We start from the raw sequence: 22948 nt of genomic DNA, 5'->3' as shown, positions 1-22948 counted from the left end.
GGTATCCTGTATTAGGTTGACATGGAAGATACACATTTTTTAAGATATGGTTATGATTCATAGGTTAGCTTCTAGCAAATACTTGTAGGAAAATCACTCAAGTCATATGATTATTCATTTCTTCATTTTATTAAAGAGAGTGACTTTATAATACTTCCTAACATATTTCTAATAAAAGTACACGCTTTCAATATCTGTTGCATATTTTGTTGACACATGATATATAACTGACATTATAATTCTTATTTCTGCCTTCGAGGAGTTTACATTCTATTTTAGCATGGTTATGAGTGCTATGTTCTCTGGATACATAGTCTAGAAGAAACACAAGACCAGACCAGTCTGTCAATCACCTACTTCAAGTGTAAGCACTGTGACTATATTACCTGATTCTGAGGAACAAGACTAAAAAGATGATTTAGTCTCTGAAATAAAAACAAGACCATGATAACTGAGAAGCAGTTTGTATTGAGTATTGGACTATAACTTTCTTGATTCTTCCTCTTTGGATTATGAATGGATCAGTCCTCCTAAATGTACATTTGTGTCAATTGACAATTTTGAATATACTATACTTTGTAGCCTGACTCTAGAAGGTTACAGATAGGTGAAAATTCTCATTCCTCTATTACCTGGTTCCCTCCATCCAAGAGGCCAAGTTCCTTGAATGGGTAGCTTAGCTCCTGCTCCCCTGGTGGCCACAGCCCCCTAAGGACTCAAGGGAAGGCATTTTAGGATCCGTCTTCCACAAAGTTTTCTGAGTCCCTACTTTAAGGATGAGCAAATAGGTAAGTCCATATCTTTGACCATAAGAAAATTTGTTGTGAGATTCGATCCATTTAGCCAATGACATTTGGGGTGACTAGCCCTGTGGGCAAGGTTTTCTCTGGATACATGACCTTATAAAACTGAGAAGGGGGTTTGTGTGTGCTCTTGCTTGTGTGGTCAGAGCAGGAGAAAGCAGCCTAGAGCATGGCTTGTGGTTGGTCCTCATCTCCCTTGGGCAAAACGGCAGGATAATAGCATCTGGATCAGCAGCAGCATCTACTTTATTTTGTATTTGTGAGTCTGTGATCCCCATTTCATCCCTTAGTAAATTAGTCTTCTTCCAGACATCTGTGGATTTCTCCTTATAAAAATTCATTGACATAATCAAGGTTTTGTATATACCTATAATATCAGCACTCGGGAACAGAGGCAGGAGGATAACCAGCTTGAGGCTATAAGCCAGCAAGAGTTACATAGCAAGATTCTCTCTCTCAAAAGAGTACAGAAGAAAAAGTAATACCCAAAAATATAGAAACTTGATTCACTGAGGAGAGGGTGAACTCCTTTCTAATTCTTTTTCATATTTTCTAATTATTAACATAGAATTTGTACAAGTTAATGGTGCTCCCCATGATATTTTTTTAAATACAGGAATATGCTTTTTAATTTTAGCATTTGGATTCAGGCTCCCAGTGGTCGTGAAACTGCTATTTAAAGCCAGGTTCCGTGTTTGTGGTGTGTGTGTGTGTGTGTGTGTGTGTGTGTGTGTGTGTCTGTCTGTCTGTCTGTCTATCTGTGTCTGTGCATACGTCTGTGCATGTCTATGTGTGTCTGTCTGTGTCTGTGTGTCTGTCTATGTCTGTGTGTATGTGTTTGTGTGTGTGTGTGTGTGTGTGTGTGTGTGTGTGTATGTGTGTGTGGCATGTGTAAAGGACATACAATAAGAGGAGCATGCAGATGAGGAGACAGTGACAGTTGGTGAGTCAGCAGCTGGCCGTGTCAAAGGCTCCGGCACTGGACACAGAAGCAGAACCCATTTTAGGTGAGCCTTTTATTTGCCAAACCTAAGCAGAAGCACAGAGATTTCCTTCACAAACCACGGGCCTCCTTTTCTGACTCTCCCTTATCTGTAAGTAATTTTCAGAACAACAGACTCCTCTCAAAACATCTTACGGCTTGACTGTACCGTGATTTGTCTGCTCCTTGCAGAGGCAAGGAAGCTCCTTTTAGTGCTAATTTCTGTTTTGTTTCTAACGCCTGTCCAACATGGCTCTAACAAGAATAGCGTATTTCTAAATGCGCTGTTTGGCCCTACAAAGACAAACTTCTCCATGGACTCGATTCTACTTAATTTTCCTGTACTGGAATTTCAGCTATGTGCCTGAAGCCACTCAACACATGCAACAATGTGTGTATTCATTGGGACATTAAACAGTAAAACAATTCTAGACCCAGGTTTTGCGATGTTCTGATTTTTAGAAGTCCTTAGAATTTGTTCCACCCTCTGGAAACATCACCTTCTGCCCCCAGAAAATGCATTTTATTGCACACTTCACGGCAAAGTTTATGACAATGATCACCCCAATCCCTAATTAGCAAGTGGTAACAGATAGGCAGTTAGATCCACTCCTGGCGACATCTCTGACAGATTGACATCGCCACCCCCCACCTCCCAAAATCCCTGCAAGGCTTCTTGTTTAAATGTGACCATGCTCCAACACAATGTTGGCAAGCCTAGTCTCGTGTTGGGGGAGGGGGAGGAGACTATAAAAGGAACATGTTCGCACAAGCATGGCAGAGCCCATGCATAAACCATTTGGTTTTGCAATTAAAAACAGGTTTGGCTTCCCTCTGCATCAGTAAGACAACGTCAAAGCAACATTCGTCCTGAAAATTTTCCCTTGTGAATTCAAATGAACTGTGAGTCTTGGGGTTCTCTTTGTTTGCATGTGCATGCCTTGAGAATGAATTTTTAGAAGTATTCAATGTGCTTCTTTCTGGGGTAATGCCATTGATGTGTGTGTCGAATCACTGCTATGAGATGGGTCTCAATTATACTTTCCACTCTCGTCTCTGGAACACAAACCTAGCATTTTGATTTGACCCATCAGGTTTATTACTGCAGGTAAACTAATTCTCCTAGCCTGACCCCTCAGGAAGTGATCGCTCTTTCTAAAGACCTATAAGCAATTGACTCTCACACACGGGACCCAAGTTTCAAAGGTACTGAAAACCATGAATATGTTTACTGTTAAGAAAGAGTTGTAAACTTGTCTGTAATGATGACTAATTATAACTTAATTGTGATTATTCTTGAATAATGCACTAAAATATTAGATCTTATGATATTGGGAGAGCACTTTCTCTCAAAGCTAAAAATTCTTACCTTTAAGTTAACAACTTAAATACTATAAAAAGCTATTTTAGTTCAAATGAATTTAGTAATTTTCTACAAGTTAGAATTTACTTTCATTTTTCTTTCATTCTATCCCCATCCAGGTAAATGGAAAGAAATACCATCCCTTATTTGAGTGTATAATATAAAAATATCAGTTCAAATTTCTGCCACATAGGAAAATGCCTTGTAGCATGTCTTGGTAGGCATGAGTCAAAGACACCTGAGAAAGCCTAGATGAGTCTATATGAATAAATCCTAGCAATAAAATAAGTCAGCAGTTCCTGAGGCCCATCCATTAGTGCTTAAGGAAAGTTTTGTGAAAAGACAGTGTCTTAAGAATGTCAATTATTCACCAATAGTGATGATTCATAGAAATTAAAGGAGAAAGATGGGCCAAAAAAGAAAAAAAAAAGACCAACTATATTCAGAGCAACATATTTGATCTAAAATTATCAGGGAGTGATTTTGCATCTGTTTTACTTACAAAAGCCCCTCAGGTCACCTGGGAAAGGTTAGTTTATTCCTGCTTTTCCAGAATTGCCTTCTTTTATAATCTCAGCACCACGTGGTCATAGGAAAATCACTAGAATATAAATTGATCTTCTGTTGCATCATTCTGAAATCAATCCTTTGAAATAAATACAAAGTATTTTTATAAAGCACTTGGTAAATAGAAATATATTTGGCACAAAGTAAAAAATGAAGAAATGCATATGTGAAAATTGTGTAGTCTCACTGAAATGGTCAAAAAATTCCTCTGGTTCATTTTATCACATAATTGAATTGTTATATGCAAGTACAAATGCATGCATCTACATTTATATTTCTCAAAAATACATGGTTTTGCTTACTTTTGATCTATGAGACCAGTAAATAGGAAAAGACTAATTGAGTGTGCAGTGCACATTGATAAGGATATTAACTCTCTCAAGTAACTAGCTATTAATTATAAATAAATATTTTTTAATTTAACTAAGTCCATGTGTTAGAGTTTTAAATTGACTTTGGGCTTGCTAGCTGTCTGTTTTTCAATCTTACATATAAAAAAATAAAGTGTAAGAAGCTGCCAAGGGAGAAATAAATTCAACATTGAAGTTACAAAAATAACATACTTTTTTAAAAGGCAAAGTAAATATATCATCATTACTATAATTTTAAAGCTGTATGTAATTTAAGTCTTTCTCTCTCTTTATCAAATTACTGAATCTTATTGAAATTGTTTTATTGAGTCAAGAGCCATGAATTACTTATATATTGGAGAAAGAAAGAATATTATGCTTTTTATAGGTATACAAATTTCACCAGAGAACTATTTTATGTAAGTAAATCCTTTATTAATTCACTGTTAATGGCTCCATTTCTAACAATTATTATCCAAATTGTTGTCAAAGAAAGGAAGGAAGGAAGGTGGTTATTAGGTCTTCCAAGTCAAATTTTCAAATGCTCAGTAAGTGATTTAATCCATTGCATGATTAAAGGAGTAACTGAGTTAGAGAAGGGTTAAAAACGAAACGTCCTCAGCTCATCTGGAAGTGTGATAATTAGTTTCTGTGCGTGTTTAATAGCCCAAATGTAAAGGATTGCTCCTAAGAAAGAGTTGGAGAATCAGAAAGTTATTAATGAGCATTCTCAGATCTTAATCATGAGTTTATATTTAAGGAAATTAGATACCCTGTATGTGATAAAAAGAGGTACACAAGCCGTTATATCATTACACTAATTTTTCATATGAGTGAACTTTAAAAAAGGGGTAACATGGAATTTACTACCAACTAAAATTGCATAGTAGTTATTTTTTCTTAAGTTCTGTTACTTTTCTTCAGGCCATGTTTAAGTGATGCATCTACCTATATAAGATAGAGTGTTCCCTTTCCAAATTTCCCATAAATTAAATTGTTGAGGAGGTTTATTTCTTTCAGACATAAAAAGAATTAGACCAGAAGCACATTGAAGAGAGATGGGTTACTCTCCGTTCACAGCAAATGTGAATGAGCAGGCAAGGCCTCTGTTTTCCTGCTGTAGTTCAGAGCAAGGAACGAAGCTTAACCCAGAAATGCTGTCTCTCCTCTCTATACTTTAGCTCATCTACATCCCACTAAAACAATAGCACAGCTAAAAACACAGAATGCCGAACAATTCCACGGGTGTGTTGGAGAAGCTGCTAATAAAAAACTGCCAAGCTCTGAGAAAATGCTTATTAAAATCTAATAAAATGGTGAAAATTGGGGAGAATGTACGCAATAAACTTTTTTGTGCGATGTGGAGAAGTCAGTTTAGTCTCCAGCCACGTGGGCTTGGCTATGGTAAAGTCAGGGCAAGAAAAACAAGCTTGGCCATTATTTCATAACGAATTGCTGAGAGTCAAAAAAACAACCATTCCATAGTCACCCAGTCACCCAGTCATCACCTGGGAAGGCAAAGCCTTTCTGTGCTTGGCCAAAATAATCCAGATGTCCACAGGTAATGGAAAATTCTGGAAGTCAGTTTTCTAAATAACATCTGTTCCCTTCAAAATAAACTAAGATGCAGTTTACAAATTCAAATGGTCACTGAGTCTACTTCTGAGTAGCATTTGGTCCAGGAGGCAAGTGAAAAACTGAATTGGGTCATTTTAACAATCAGTTGGGGCTAGACAGTTAACTCAGCAATGAAGAGTACTGACTGCTCATTCAAAGGACTCAGATTCAATTCCCAGCACCCAAATGATGGCTCACAACCATCTGTAACTCCAGTTCCAGAGGCTTCAAAGCCCTTTTCTAGCCTTTAAGAGTACCAGGTACTCATGTGATGCACATACAGAAAAAAAGTCTTAAAAACACAGAAAAATGAAATTTTTTTAAAAAAAACATGGTCACAAGGTGATCTTTGCAAAAACCAAAAAGACTGAATTTTTCCCAATTGTATAATTTATATGTAAAAATTTATGTATTTAGCCGGGTGGTGGTGGCGCACGCCTTTAATCCCAGCACTCGGGAGGCAGAGCCAGGCGGATCTCTGTGAGTTCAAGGCCAGCCTGGGCTACCAAGTGAGTTCCAGGAAAGGCGCAAAGCTACACAGAGAAACCCTGTCTCGAAAAAACCAAAAAAAAAAAAAAATTTATGTATTTATTTTTCGCCACAAGATGTGGTGGTAGTGTTGTGCATATATGCATTCATGTGTGAGTGCATGTGTGAGTGTGTGTGTGTGTGTGTGTGCGCGCGATGTGTAGAGGAGGCACACTTTTCATTATGGGCATGTGTGGAGGCCAGAAATTAATGTCAAATGTCTTCTTCAATTTCCTTTGCAGTGTATTCTTTGAGGCAGGTTCTCTCACCCCCATTATTTAACTAAGCTGAGGGTTAGCAAGCACCCAGCTTTCAGCCATCTCATCTGCCCAGTGCCATGGACACAGGTGCTTCCCACTGTACATTGAATTTAGGTCAGGGCTGGAAGTCTGTATGCAGATCCCCATGCTTACACAAGCAATACTTACCCAACCCAGCCATCCATTCAGCCCCCTTAAAAGTATTTCAGGCCAACTCCATTCATTCTACATGCTTAATTCATTTCTACAAACTTAGACCTTTGCTCTCTAGCACTGCTTTCAAATCTGATAGACCCTAAGGGTCTTCAGAGTGCTGCTCCAGATCCAAAGAACCAAAACATCTAAAGAAGGCTCTGGAGCAAAGGCGTAGCTTAAGTACTCTGGTTTTGAAAGCTCCATACCCTTATGGTAAAGCAACTTTTCCAAATGCAACGAAAGTTTAAGGATTCCAATTTGAACAGATTCAATACTGAATAAGCCAAAAGTTTTAGCTAGAAGTGTGGTTAAGTAGTAAAGAATGCATTTAACTAGCTCAAGGTCCTGGGTTCAGTCTCCTGCATCTAGTAAGAATGTGCAGAAGAAAAGAGGAGAACTCTTGATAATAGAGCTTCAAGGACTGCTGTACTCACTTTCCTCTAGAGACTTCCCAAAGCCTGCTCTATAGACTGGCAAGGAGCAGTTGGTGTCCATCTTGAAAACCCATAAATGCAGACAAACGGGGAAGGGTGCAGGAGCACAAAAACAAAGCTAAAACCTCACACATGCCAGACAGTAGTGGCGCACACCTTTAATCCCAGCACTCGAGAGGCAGAGGCAAGTGGATCTCTGTGAGTTTCAGGCCAGCCTGGTCTGTAGATCAAGTTCTAGGACAGGCTCCAAAGCTACACAGGGAAACCCTGTCTAGAAATTCCTACTGACAAACAAAAAGAACTACACACATGGAAAACAAAAATATTAAATAATGTTTCATTACAGAGAAAAATAATTCATTCACCTAACGGTTAGCCAATAGCTACTTGGCACTTCATTAGACTCCACACGAACCTAGAAAATGTAATGTGTCACATAGGCATGAGCCTAAGCAAGTACATGTTCATGCAGAATGGCTTTGTAAGAGCAGAGCTTGGAAAGATTAAAAAAAAAAAACTTGTAGCTTGATAAACTTCTGTATGTGAGATAGGATGATATAGAAAAAAATCAGTGAAGTTTTCAGGTTCGCCGCTTCTGCATTAACAAGAATATTTATCATAAAGCCAGGAGATGCCAATAAATACAGCAATTAAAATGAGTCTTGTCTCACATTTTGATTAAGAAAACTGTGCCCAACCGTACCACCCACCACAGCGATTAATAACCAAGTTTTTTATGGAGAGTATGAAGCCATAGGGGCCTCCTAAGCATCTGCTTGCATAACAACTTTTGAAAAGGATCCACTTAAGTAGGTCAGCTCACACAGAGTCTATGTTACTACCTCCCGTGACTTAATACCTCTTACAGTTCACTGCCCCTTCCAATTGCCCACCTCCACCCAATGCAGGTAATTGGACATCTTTTTCCCCAAAGAATTTTCCTAAGTAAATTTATGATCACTCTTCAGAATGCCACTAATGAATTTTTTAATGAGTCTAAATACAATATTTAATAAACACATTGCTATATATCACCTTATTGAAAATGAAGAAACTGAGGCCATTGGAAGCCCCCATGATCACTAGAGGTGTAAGACATTTCCCACAAGGCTAGTGAGTGCCCCAGGAGCAATCGTGGACAGTGCAGTAATTGCTCCCATGCTCCGTTGATCAGGCAACCGCATTGACTATTCCCTCAAACATCACCAGTAGGAAAATCCATTCTGAAAAACTGAATGCAGATGTTAAGAAAATGAAATATTCACCTCCAAAACCCTTCATGGTTTGGCCTGCAATCTGACCCACAGATCTTTGCTTGCTCTAAAATGACTCAAGGAGATCCTAATAGATACACGTTATGTTTGCTTTGGAATCGGATGCCTGAACCGGTTAGTGATTGACCTGAAAACCCAGTGAGAAGTCCAGCCTTGCTTATTTACTTATTTGTTACTTGTGTGACAGGACTGAAATTTCCCACTCGAAGATTGGTTTTCAGATTAAAAGTGAAAGTCTGGAAAAATTGCTGGGAAGATAGAGGTTGAAGTCAAGAGAGGCATGTTAGCTCTGTTTTCAAATGGCCAATAAAAGGAGACACACACCTCTCTCCCCATTTTTCCCCTTCCCCTCTAGACAGGGCTTGCAGTTTTCAGAAAGCCTCCTTTATTATAAACTTTAAACTATAAATTTAAACTATTATAAACTATAAACTTTCCACCTCTAGCTATGTCTGATTTTTACTTGTTTCACTGGATTTGACTACGTGAGAGGGGATGTGAGCCCAGCCACTAATCAAAGCAGCTTATCTATCCAGCCTCATCCCCCTGCCTAACCTCTTAGACCCATGCGAATAAGGTGATGCTAATTCCATTGGGAATTTACAGACAAGAATATATATAATTTCTCCTGAACTCACAAGCAAGACTAACTTGAAATGTGTCCATTTATACCTCTGATCTGGCTTGTCACTTTCCTGGGACAAAGAGGAGACTGAAATAGAACAGGTTCTGAGCCCTCTCCTTTTATTTAGGGAAGAAAACTCTAGTCACAGCACACAGAGAGAACCCTGCAAAAGAGACACTCATGCTGAGGTCACTGACTATGGACCCACAGGGAGGAGAGCCAAAGCATGCCATCAATCAGGAGACAAATACTGATTGAGAACTTGTTATTGTATGTAGAAGACTGTCACGGGATAAGCATACATAAAAGATACAGTCCACCTCCAAGGGGTTCATAGTCTCTGTGAGTGAATGAGACTTAACCAAGACAAGAAAACAGACCAAAAGAAAAAGAGGAAAACCAGACGTGAATATACAACTTACATAATGCTATAGCAATACATGCATGCTGCCAGGTTTGAGAGAAGTTAAAATTACAGGGTCCTGAGAGAAAATAAATCAGATGAGAGGCAGCACTCTGGGACAGTTTGGAGATAGTACAACAACTATTTCTGATATAAGAATATGCTTAGAGATGAACTCATGATCATTGAGAACGGGTCAACAGAAAAAGAGCATAAACAGAGCTTTTCATTTCACTAGGTTTCTTTTTCTTCTCTCTAGTTTTTTTTGTTTGTTTGTTTTTCTGTCTTGATTTATTCCTTCACTGTCAGAGTGCCAGGTGCCAAATTCTCCAACTTGTAGGGAAAGATGAGGCACGGTGTCTCAGCAACCTCCATGCAGATGGAATAATTACACTCTGCCGTCTTTGTTCCCCATTCTGAGATTGCAGAAACAGTCAACCTAACAAGTTGGTACAGATCCACAAACACACAGTTAATAGAGACCACACTGGGCTCGGCTTGGCATTGTTTTGTGAGCTCCATCATGTGCAGCCATTTCAACCTTGACCCTCTGCAGTTCTCGTCTTGTTACTTTCATTAATTTTATTTAATGTGCTCAAGCGATTTATCTACTGTTGATTTTTCATAGTCGGAACTGACAGGAGAATTTCTTTAACCTTGGGGTCAGCTGGAAAGTTCCACTTTGGACCAAAGTTACTGCGTTGTCCATCCTCAAAGGAAAGGCCTGAATTTCCATAAGAAAACAAAGAGGTAGAGTGGAGGAAGGGCAAGCCTAGAATGGAAGGGAAGAGGGAGAATAGGAAAGATGAAGGGAGGGAGGGGGAGAGGAAAAGATGAAAGGAGGGAGCATAAGGGAGGAGAAACAGATAAAGGAAGAGAAGAGAGGAGAGGAGAGGGAGGAGGGAGCATAAAAAGAAGAAAAAGAAAGAGAAGAAAGGAGAAGAGCATGCACGTATTGTTCTGGGACTCTGTCTTGGCTTGTCACAGCTATTTCACTCAAGTGCAATAATAGTGCAATAAAGTGCTAACATCAGTTCCCTCAACAACAAGCCTGCCACCCACACAACTCTGCCACTCAAACGCCTCGCTCGCTTTTCTCGTTGGCTTATTATGATGGGCCTCTTAGTCAAGTCTCAGTTTGACTAACCTATATTGCCACAGGCGACTGGTTGGTCAACTTCCATCCAATTTAACAAAAGCAATGAAATGGCCCTGAACACTCCTGCCTTGTCTCAGCTCTCACAGACTCAGCTGGACAATCTGGTTAATCAGCTGTATCTGGGATTAAGGGACCCGCAAGGATCACAGGTCCCTTTTTTTCAGTCCTTCGTTATTAAATGAAAGGATATACGCCTTTGACTGCAATTCAGCAATCAATACACTCAGATATATAAAAAAGAACTTATCATTTATGTGTACAAATGTATATCTGCAAGAGATGTGCTTTAGGAATGTGTAAGGGAACTAGAAACCAACGTGGGAATAAAAATTAAAATAATCATAATTAACCTGATATATTGCTTACCGTATGCCAAACAGGTCCAAGAATGTTACCTGTGTTGACTCATCTAATCTCCATTACAATTCAATGAGGTGGGTGCTATAATTACCCCCATTTTATAGAGTTGAACCATTAAGGCACAGAAAAGGTAATTGATTTGCCCAGGGTCACAACAATTAAATGGCATATCAAAATTGAGATCCAGGCAATCAGGCTGTAGACCTGTACTCTTACTCTCTATGCTCCACACAAAGTAGTAAGGGAACATTGCTTACTTACATTCTATAAATCTCATCCAATAAAAACTATACAAACAAAAAAATCACAGAAGAAAGTGAGAGTAAGGAATGGTGTTTTTTTCCCAAAATCCACATTATATTCCAAGACTCATAACCCACCTATGCAGTTTTCAATCTCTAAAACTTACTTTGAAAAAATTATGTTTCATGTGAAAATTTCAAGAAAACTGAGGCCTGGTTTCCTCATCCACACAGTTAAGAGGATTAAGATAATGTATGCAGAGCCATGGCATTGTTCTATGTGTGGTCCACGATCAATAAACAGTAGCTACTGTTCATAACTCTTATTGAATTCCCCCACATACATGGTCACCATTATCAGATCGAACATTAAGTGTCTTTTTTCACTGCAGAAACGAGTGTTCCCACCCACCCATCCAAACAAACCACAACGCTACAAAATGATATGCTGAACAGGACTCCTGTTGGGAAATAGCAAACTCCCAAGCGTGAACTCCCTAGAGTTAATAATCAGGTTTCAAAGGAAGTACTTACAGCGATGGGGAAAGTTATTTGCGAATAATCTGTTAGAGCAGATACAGAGATGGAAACTTGGATAGACACCTTGACTGAGACAAGAACACTCCAGTCACAGAGTTATAATTAGAGAATGCGCATCCCAATATATGGAAGACTCTGGTGCTCTATTTTGCCTGGGAAACCACTAGAGTGCATTTCTACCAACTCTCCTGCTTCTTGGTCCTTTGTTCCAGTCGCCTGCCATCAAGAAAAGGAGAGTAGAGAGCCAAAATACGTGAAGCAATGGCCTTCCAGACTTGCATGGGTAGAGTCCTAGAAGGAAGCTGTCAGTCCCTCTTCTATGGCCACAATCGTCCTGAGATAGGATGAGGGACACAATCAGTGGTCTCACAATTCCATAGGTAATAAGAAAGGCTGCTTCAACTGTTATCAATGCACATAATACAAAATTAATCAAAGCACAAATAATAGATGCCGAACCTTTCCTAATTCACACATCTTGACTTATGTTATGCCACCACCAAGAGAACTTTATATAGATATATAGATATAGATATGGATTGAGTCAACTTACTACAAAAACACCCACATACCTAGATTTATTGTGCTACTGTTCACAATAACCAAGTTCTGGAGTCAATCTAGGTGTCCTTCAACAGATGAATAGATAAAGAAAATGTGGCAAATATACACAATGGAGTTTCATTCAGTCATAAAGGAAAATGAAGTTAGGTGGTTTTCAAAAAGACATGAATTATCATGCCAAGTGCCCTGAGTCAGTTCCCCAAGCACAAATAATCATGTCTTCTCATGTGAGAAAGGGAAGGGAAAGGGAACTTGAAAGCAAAGGGGGGCTTGTTACAGAGGTGAAGGGAAGAGACTGAAATGTCTGCTGTCTGTTGATAGACTTCCATTTAGTAATATCCTGTGTATAAGTGTTCAAATACGGTACCTTGGTCCAGGATTTTGCACACTCTGAGGGAGACAGCTAATGCAAAGGCTCACAACTTATCAAGTTTTTGATAGAGACCATTGAATTCTCAGCCTGAAACAGGAAATCTTGATCACTCCCTTCACAGTTTAGGGAGCATTTTGGAAGAAGGGACAGAAAGATAATTAAAGTGACAGTGCAGAGGAGTGCTATGAAGGGCTATCATCAGGATATTTCATGGTTGTGCAAACACAAACACAGCAGGTGTGCACAACCCCTGTACACACACACACACACACACACACACACACACACACACACACACACACATACACACAAAGACATGGAGGTGGAAAGGGAACTAGCTGGAAAGAGGGGAATTGCAAGAATGGGAGAGGAATAAGACAGGGTAATAGTGGTAGATATGATCCAAATACACCCTGGATATACATATAATTGTTAAAAAAAATAAGTTTAAAGAATGTCTTACTGATTTAGGTTTCTCCTTATGAAATGAGGACTCAGAGTCCGGTGTCCAGATATTTTTCTTCTATGAAGTCACTATTCATTATCTTCACGACAATTCCATCAAAGATCAGAATCCTAAGAGTCCAAATTCCTATACGAACCCAAATCCACTAACACTAGAGACTGTGAACCGTGCTGTGAAGAAAGCAGAAGGGAAAACATAAGTGATTTGAAAGACAACTCTGGAAAAGTGTGTGATGCAAATGGTTGTGTGCGTGTGTGTATCTGTGTGTGTCTATGTATACGTTTCTGAGTGAATTCATCTGTCTCTGTATATATATATATATATCTGTGTGTGTGTATGTGTGTGTGTGTGTGTGTGTGTGTGTGTGTGTGTGTGTGTGTGTGTGTTTACACTGCATTTAGACATCAGGGTACTGTTTGCCATGCCTGCACTGGTATTCTAATGGCCTGAATTCTCAGCTTTACCCTTCACTGATTTCCTGACTGGCTCCAGGCAAGTCCCTTTTAGTCAGTCACACTGGTTAGTGTTCATTTGAATTGTTTCCCAACCATTAAGTAGCTGTGTAACATTCGGCACATTGCTTAACCTTCTCGCACCTCAGTCTTCTCGTCTTTAAAACAAGAATAATGATAGTTTCTAGTTCATAGATGTGTGGTGAATAGCAAATGAGATAATGTGCATGAAGTATTGTTTGAGGTATCATAAGTGCTCAATAAATATTAGCCATTGTTATTAGCTCTGAGTCACACTTCTGTCCTCACACACAGCGGGTGACCTAATGGATTTTCTCATTGGAAAAACTCCACCATATGGAATGCGGCATATAACTCGAGCACCCAAAAATCTCTGCAGCCACAAATCTTATTTACCAACACGTATCCAGCCCACTGCTGCCCTTATGGATTCTTATTTGGCATGCAGCTCTAACAATTGCGTTTATCTGATGTATTAGGCCACAGCAAATTAGATGTCCAAATTAGGAAGGAAAAAGAAGACTGGAAGAAAAACACCTGGCAGACAAGAGCATTTGCAGCCTGAGATTAGGAGATGAGAGAATAAACAATTGCTATCACAGCGTAGAGTCTATGCACACCATCATGACTCCAAGTCATTAAAACAATTTTAATTACATTGAGCACAGTGCTCAAGGCAGTGGCCAAAAGTGAAACAACTTCTATCAAATACTGCAAGCTTTTTATAGGCTCAGGGTTGTCGGTGTTCTGATCATTTTCCTTAAGGGCAAATGGCACTGAGTGCTGTTTAAGCCTCTGGCTGGAGGAGCTGCCCTCTTGCCTCTCCTGACCTGGCCTCTCTGGCACCCTACAATATGAAGGAGGCCTTTGTAGGATGCTCTGGTCTCCCAAGAAGAAGGCAGGCATAGGGCAGGAAGATAGCAAGCCAGCTAACTAGCACCACCTGTGTGACAAAGCCTCCTTATAGGAGTTTGACATCAAACCCCAGCCACATCCGAGCCACACCTCAACACCACTGATCTCCTTGTAAATCTAGCTCCTTTTCTAACTCTGAAGATAATGGACTTAGGCATTAGGACTCAAGCAGACCTGGATAGGCCACTTGGAAAGGACCCTGAATTGATAAGATACTGATGCAAATACTTCTGTGCTTTCCTTTCTCACACTGGAGTGTAGATTCTAATGTTTCACTTTCTGGGGCCATCAAGAATAAATGAAAGAATAGGTACAGAGCACAGTCTAGGGATACAAGAAGTGCTGGAGATGTGATTGCAAATTCTAGGTCATTATAATGACATGTAGGATTTTTAATGTCTTCTCAAACATAAAAAGTCACATTACTTAGGAGCTAGTATGGTTTGAACATGCAGTGTTCTCTATGGGTTCATGTATGTAGCAGGGAGTCACTTGGTGGCATGCTTTGGGGTTTGAGAAAAGTAAGTGGAACATGAGAAGTCTGACCTAAACAATAGCTTTAATCTCTTGGAACATTCTTACCATGGAGGTATCATTTGGGAGGTGGTAAAAAGCCGAGGGTGAGATCTAGTGAGAGGAAGTAGATCACTTAGGATGTGCTCTGGAAATATATAACCCCCTTTCTCCTTTACCTCCCTCTTTTCATCCTCCCTCTCTCCCTTCCTTCTTCCCTGGACTCCATGGTCCATGGTTGCTATGAAGTGAGCATCACAAGTTCTGTTGCCATCCTGCTGTGCCTGACCAGAAGCACGGGCCCCTTCTGAAATCAGGAGCCAGGATCTTTTCTCTCCTAAGTTACTAATCTCAGATATTTGTCACGGGGACAAATTAAATTAATTAATTAATTAAAAAAAGACTAACTCTGGTTCCATAATTGGTTTGGTATGACAAATGTAGGGGAGAATTACCTTTCCATCATTTATTATACAAGGGTTGTATGAACATTTTTCAGACTTTCTTAAGCCCAGCTTCTCTCATCTGCATTTGAAGACACTGGAACTTACCTGGGGAATTTGCTGGAAGAATTTAGGTATAAACATATTTAAGAAGCTGACTCATTGAAGTAGACAGCCAATTAATGTACCTAAAATACATTTAATTGAGCCTGAATCTGCAAGGCAGTTTCACACACATTATCTGTGTTAAGCTTAAGGAAATCACTATACAGTAGATGGAGTGAGGGTTAATACACCCTTTCAAAGGAAGAAGAAGGACGCTTGGGCTCAGTGTCACTTTTATGGCATGAGGGTCAGAACTGGAATTTGGGATTCCACCCACAAGACCCATGTTTTGCTATTCTGGTATATTTTTAAATACCTGTGTAATGGATATGCATCCATATATCCACATTTGCATGTATGTTGTACACATATGGTGTGGTACATGTGCACATGTGTGTGCTTGCATATGGAGGTTCAAGATTGAAGCCAGGAATCTCCCTCTGTCACTCCCAATCCTTATTCTTTGAGGCAAGCTCTCTCCACTGAATTCTGAGCTCGTCAGTCATGGCTAATATTGTCAGCCAGCCAGCTCCAGGATGCCCTGTCACTGCCTTCTGAGAGCTGGAATTAAAGGGGGGACGCTCTTCCCACCCAGCATGCATACATATTAAAGATCTGAACTGCATTCTCAAGCTTGTGTCTCTGTGCTTTCATCTCTGAACAACCTCCCTGTCTCCATGCTGGTGCTTTTATTAGTATTAAGGTAATTGCTAGCAGAATGCTAAGAGAAAAGAAAGGTGGGCTTCCTGTCTTCACACTCTCCCAGCTCTATTAGGCTACACATGGTGATGTTTTTGGTAGTACACCACAAAGCAGGTAGAATAAAATGGAAAGTTCTGTTTCATATAACAGCAAATGAAGAAAAAAAGGAAGGCTCTCATCTCACATTCAGCTGCAAAAGACTTTGTTCTTTGATGCCTGTCCCTACAAGCACTGAGTTCCTCTTTAGGTCTGTTGCCTGAACTCATCAGGTGGCTGTCAGCGGCAGCTGGAGGGACAAGCTTGCTTGGTTTTTGTTCAGCAGAATGTGAAGAGAAAACTCCTCTTTATGTTTATAGTATAACAGTTCCTTTTATCTGTTGTGTCTACACCTATCAGAGACCTACTCTTAGACCAATCAGATGAGACACAGCGATGTCCAGATTTTGCTGTTTTTGCGTGTGTATCTTTCTGTGTACATGTGTGTGTATATGTTGCATGTGTTATGATGTATGCATGTGTGTACATGAACATATGTGGACACAATCACCCATGCATGTCCCTGTAGAGGCCAGAAGTCAACATCAGGTACTTTCTCCTATTGTTCTCCATCTTATTTTTTTGAGACAGGATCTCCCACTGAACCCAGAGCTTACCAGCTTAGCTAGTCTGGCTGGCCAACAATGAACCAAGATCATCCGTCTCTCTTCCCCCAGGATTATGGTTACAAGTGCAGGCACTTGACTTTCACATGGGTGCCAGGAATCCAAACTTGGGTCCTCAGGTTCATGTGACAACAGTTCTGCCAGCTAAGCTGTCTCCCAGAGCCCTTCCACCATCTCCTGTCTCAGATGAAGAACCACAGGCTCCTAGCATGGCGACGAGGAACCCACTCCTTATGCAGTCACATCAGGGATGGCTGGGTGCACAGATAATTAGTTTCTTCACAGGAGAATACAAGAGCCGTTAGAATAAGTAAAACACAACTGAATTAATTAATAACGCTTCTGTTTGGAACCTACCTCTGGTTCCCTTAACCAAAACACTGGTTTCTGGTGATTATTGGGATAAAAACTGTAAGGAGAAAAGGAAAATGCTCTTCCCCCCACAACTCTCTTCCTTTCTTTTCATGACTTAAATCAATCACTTCCAACATTTTATATGAAATATAAGAAAAGTAATGGGCACTCTCGTAAAGCCAAGTTTTATTAAATCAGTTTGGGACATGAAGAGACTTTTTATGAGTCTATATTAATTGTGCAGTGGTGTATGATTTCTTTCTGAGGTTTCCATCCATGTATCTAACATACTTTGAGAGTATTCACGCCTCACTACTCCTTCTTACCCACACTCTCCTTTCTTCATGCAGATCCCTAGGAGACAGAGATATTTAGTGACCCCAGGAAGAGAGGGAACAAATTTTGACAGAATATAAATATATGAAATAAAATTGAGAACATGATAGGGTGGTTTGAAAAATGTAAGACTAGAAATTAGAAAAATGTGCTCGAGCCCCTGGCATTACTCAAGTATGTGCCTATTGGTGACCCCCTGAAGAATGGGACAGAATTGGGGGTGACACACCTAACACAAGATGTATTTGGTTGCTGTCTTTGCTTTAGTTTGGTTTGGGTTTTATGCAGCATCTAGGGTCTGGTTGTATCTAGATAGCTTCACTATTGGGAGGCATGGGAACAAGCGTCTCCAACAGCAATATCACCAAAAGTCTCAATCCCATTTACCTGTCTTCGCGTCTCTATGCTGGGGTTCTAGACACACTCCACTGCACCAAGTTTTTATTTGGGTGTTGGGATCTAAACTCAGGTCCTCCCACTCGTACAGGAGATACTTTACCCCTGGAGTCATCTCCCTAGAAACATAGGCACATCTTTAAAGGAGAATTTCCCAAAACCATAATAAAATGGTGTTTTCAAGTGATAGTCTCTCCAAATTGTGTACTCCACAGGCTTTATAGTTCTACTTCGTGGTGGGGATGGGGGGGTAAATCTTGCCCTTCTGAAGAGTCCATGTGTATTATAGAAATGGAAATTACCTCTTCCACAGACTCAGAGGATCAGGTATTTGACTAGAAAGGTGCATCTATAACTCAAGACATTGGCAAAAGTTGCACCTGACTCAGTTTCCTCACGTGATCATGCAACAGTTGCTAGGCTGGAAGGCATCCTTTGAAGGGACCTGTGGAGCTCCTATGGGCCCAGGAAGCACATTTCCTGATGCATGCCTCAAAATCCAAGCAAGCACAGATGGCATGCTTTCCTTTGCACTTCTGGGAGCACACTCATGCTAATGGGAAGGTTTTGGCACACCTTAACCATTACACAACCCTCTGCAATCAACTGCAAAGGCTCTTAGCTTCTCTTTACCGTGCTTGGCTACCTCCAGCCTCATGATATCACTGCTATCTTGAGCAGATAACATAGAGCTGTCTACTGGCTATAGAATCTGTCCACCATTAGTAGGCACTGGAGCTACCAGTAAGCATACAATACTTTTGTCGTCTTTTCCTGATAGTGGTTTTGATAAGATTTAAAATAGTCTCATTTTTAACTTCTGCAATACTGCATGTGTGCTCGCACATGCATGCATGTGCGTTTGTGACAGAACAAGTGACTTTAAATGTCAGATGTGACCATCTTCTATAAATGCCTAAGACTCACCACACTTTCTGACTTTGTAGACTTGACATTTGCTTCTCCTTTTTGGAAAAACAAAATGCCTTTTTCAATGTCAGTCCTCAACACAGTGACGTAAAGAAAGCCAACTTTGGGGAGATTCTCAGGAAAGTCCCAAGAAGAGCCTGAGGGTGTGTCTCCTTCAGCAGAAAAACCCTTGTCAAATGGGCCTTTAAAAATTGACCTATGAAAGAAAACCTTAGTGATTCAGTAGAAAATAACACATGCGTTCTGCCTAAGCTTTCATTATTGAAAAGTTATTGATATCTGCCAGTTGTCTTTCCAACCTGTCATTAGAAAACAGAACAAAAAGGAATCAGTTTCAAAAATCAATCAATCAAGAAGTGATAGGAAGTTTTGGAAATCTTTCACTGAATTAAGCATCTGATTTTAAAGAATAACTTAATAAAATAATTTATATATAAAAAATAGGCTGAGGAGATAGTTCAGTAGTAGAGTGATTGCCTTGTAAGCACAAAGATCTGGATTCACTACTGGGAGCCCATGTTATTAAGAAGAAGGAAGAGAGAGAGAGAGAGAGAGAGAGAGAGAGAGAGAGAGAGAGAGAGAGAGAGAGAGAGCATTGGGGAGATGGAGACAAGCCTCTTTGGGGCTTGTATGATATACAGCCCAGCGGAAGCACTAAGTTCCAGACCAGTATATGAACATGTTTCAGAAAACAAGGTAGATGACCTCTGAGGAGCAACAGCACACAAGATTAACCTCTGGCCTTCATACTCACATGTATGCATGTGCACATACATGTACAAACACACACACACACACACACACACACACACACACACACACACATACACACCAGCTGACCCTCTCAGACTGACAGTCCAAGGTTCTACAATAACTGACCACTTCACTGCTGTGGGATGTTCCGTATGTTAAATGTGCTGCTCTGATTGGTTAATAAATAAAACACTGATTGGCCAGTAGCCAGGCAGGAAGTATAGGCGGGACAAGGAGAGAAGAGAATTCTGGGAGGTGGAAGGCTGAGGCAGACACTGCCAGCAGCCGCCATGACAAGGGAGATGTAAGGTACCGGTAAGCCACAAGCCAGGTGGAAAAGTATAGATTAATAGAAATGGGTTAATTTAAGATATAAGAACTAGATAACAAGAAGCCTGCTGCAGCCATAGAGTTTCTAAGCAATGTAAGTCTCTGTGTGTTCACTTGGTTGAGTCTAAGCAGCTGCGGGACTGGCAGGTGGGAGAGATTTGTCCTGATTGTGGGCCAGGCAGGACTGGAGAAAAACTCCTGCTACACTTCACCTGTGCAGAATTTTCTGCATGGCCCTGCTGCATGAGGAATCTTCCAGCCAGTGACACAGTGAGTGGACGCTGACCCTACTCTGCCCTTCTCTTCACCTCACTTCTCTCTCTGTGGCACTCCGATGTGTATTATCCTCTCTGAACATTTCCTAGGCTACATACTTAATATTAAGTTTTGGGGGATGACTCACCTTCTAAAGCCCTTCCCTAGCAGTTCCCCTTATACACATCACGCTTTCTCTGGGATTATTGCTTTCACTTTTCAAGTATTACCATATTACACTTGAATCTACACTTGTATTTTATATGCTTCATGGAGACTTTCAGTCCTCAACCATGTCATACATTTGTCTATCTATCTAGTACCTCATACAGTGCTGTGCACATGACTGGTGTCTATTATAGTGACTAATGTGCCTCTTTAGCTGGTTAAGTTTCTTTCATCTTAATCCAAAGACAAAGTGATAGACTGCTGTGGGAGAGGTGTAAATATTCAATCGTATCTTTGGCCCAGATGCCTGAAACAGATTTCACATTGGCCACTTACTAGACAGTGGCTTGTCTTGGATAAATCAGCTAATCTAAAGCTTCAGTTCTGTCATCTACAAAACTGAAAGAAAAATAATGACTCTCCCTCTCATTTCATTAGATTATGAGGATAGCCAAGTGTTCTGTCTTAGAAGGTGTTTATGCAATTATCAACACATTAGAAACATGAATGTTTGGGGCTGTGGAGACGGCTCACTTGGTAAGGGTCTTGTTGTGCAAACATGACCTGGGTTCAGTTCAATCTCCAGAACAAAGGTTATGTGGTGGTATCTGCTTATGACTCCTTCCAGAGCTGGTGAGGCAGAAGCAGGAGGATTCCCAGAGCTCCTTTGTCAGCTACTCTGGTCAACTTGACAACTTCCAGGCCAGTGAAAGACCAGTGGGTGATGCCTGAGGACTGACACCTGAGATAGATGTTTGGCCTCTATATGTACACATACACATGTGAACACCCCCACATACACACATATACACACACTACATCCTCACACACAGACACAACATGCACACCATAACACTGCAAATACACACACACTACATCCCCACACACACATACACTCAAACACATACACAACATACCCAACATACACACATACACACAGTGCTAATACACACATACACTACACCCCCACACATACATACACTCAAACACATACACAACATATACATATACACACACTACACCTACACACACACACACACACACACACACACACACACACACACACACACACACTTGGCAAAATTAACATGATCTTTAGAAATACCATTTAAGCCGAGCAGTGGTGGTGCACTTGGGAGGCAGAGGCAGGTGGATCTCTGTGAGTTCAAGGCCAGGCTGGGCTACAGAGTGAGTTCCAGAAAGGTGCAAAGCTACAAAAAGAACCCCTGTCTCGAAAAACCAAAAGAAGGAAGAAATGCCATTTAAACTGTAGTGATAAGCTCCTACAGTGGTCCACTGTTAGTGGTCTTCAGGTAGGTTTGGATTCCTTTAAAATGATGACATGGATCCGATTACTCCCCCACCTCCTACAGTGAGATTCTGAAGCAATGAGGAGGCAAATGGTTGAGGTAAAATAAATGAGAGCACTAGAAGGAGAGCCCTTCCCTGCTCTAGCTGTCAGTGTGAGCTGAGCTCTACTAAGACCACTGCCCCTTCTAAATCATTCTTCAGATGCCATTCAGGTTCCAGGTCTTATAGATGGGCACAAAACAGCATGTTGAAAGCATTATCTCCCTGGAGTTCCAGGAACTCTACATTTGCATAGTAACTCCTCTGAATCCATAATCTACCTCTATAGCTCATAAAAACCTTTTCTTATCTCTACTCATCCTTAAATTAGAGCCTGGTTTGTTTGTTTTAAGTTCAAATCTTTAGTTTCTTTTCATTTAATTTGTTTCTGTTACTATTTTTGGATTATGTGTATATGTGTGCTGAGATATGTGCATGTGAGTACAGTTGCCCAAGGAAGCCACAGGCAGATCCTCCTGACCTGTGGACTGGAACCAAAGTTGGGTTCTCTAGAAGAGCTCATTTCTGCTACAGTAAATCTGACCAAAAGCTTGTGGGTCGGGAAGTCACAACAGGAGTAGGGTGGAGATACTATTAATTTTTGCTAACGGTAAGTTAAATTACTTTCTAAATGTGCATATTTGTATCCATAAGTGAGTGCTGCTCTGGGGAGCTTCTTTTTGCAATGGGAAATAGTTAATGCAGTAAACTCATAACTGATCAAACTAATGAGAATGAAATGACTATTGAGTGAGTCATCATTCCTGAGTAGGACATCTCAGCCCCTCCAAGGTCCAGTGCACATCATGGAAGAGGGCATGGAAGAATTGTAAGAGCCAGAAAATTGGGGCACACTGTGAAATGCTGTCTTTTAGATATGAATGACTGTTAGAATCAAGAACATACAGCAGTTGTGGCTACGTAGACAAGACTCGAACCGAAGAAAGATGTGAAGTCAGATAGACCTCAGTTAAAAAGAAGAATGGGGTCAGTATAAAAGGAAATGGGATCAGAGAAGGAGAGGGGTGAATGTAATCACAATACATTGTATGGATACATGAAATTGTCAGAATTTAAAAATTAAAGAAAATCTTTTTGGACGAGTCTGCATCTACATACTGCTAAGAAGGCAGAATAGAAGTTTCTTAAATGGGGAAA

The 22948-nt window shown here is 40.4% G+C and overlaps 1 long non-coding RNA gene across 3 annotated transcripts in view; it reads left to right on the top strand.

The window, feature by feature from the left end:
* Positions 1–2558: 2558 nt before the first annotated feature.
* Positions 2559–22948, top strand: part of LOC119088047 — a 29704-nt gene continuing 9314 nt past the window's right edge. The window contains exons 1-3 of one of the 3 annotated variants that reach the window (XR_005091618.1): positions 2563–2688; positions 2894–2991; positions 21069–21274. This is a non-coding gene — a long non-coding RNA (uncharacterized LOC119088047). Of the gene's footprint in view, positions 2689–2893; positions 2992–21068; positions 21275–22948 lie in introns of those variants that run through there. The other 2 variants (XR_005091617.1, XR_005091616.1) reach the window with 2 other exon arrangements.

This window comes from Peromyscus leucopus, chromosome 5, assembly GCF_004664715.2.
Source record: "Peromyscus leucopus breed LL Stock chromosome 5, UCI_PerLeu_2.1, whole genome shotgun sequence".
Lineage (NCBI taxonomy): Eukaryota > Metazoa > Chordata > Mammalia > Rodentia > Cricetidae > Peromyscus > Peromyscus leucopus.
The sequence above is the reverse complement of the archived record's forward strand: the minus strand, read 5'-3'. Positions and strand labels throughout refer to the sequence as shown.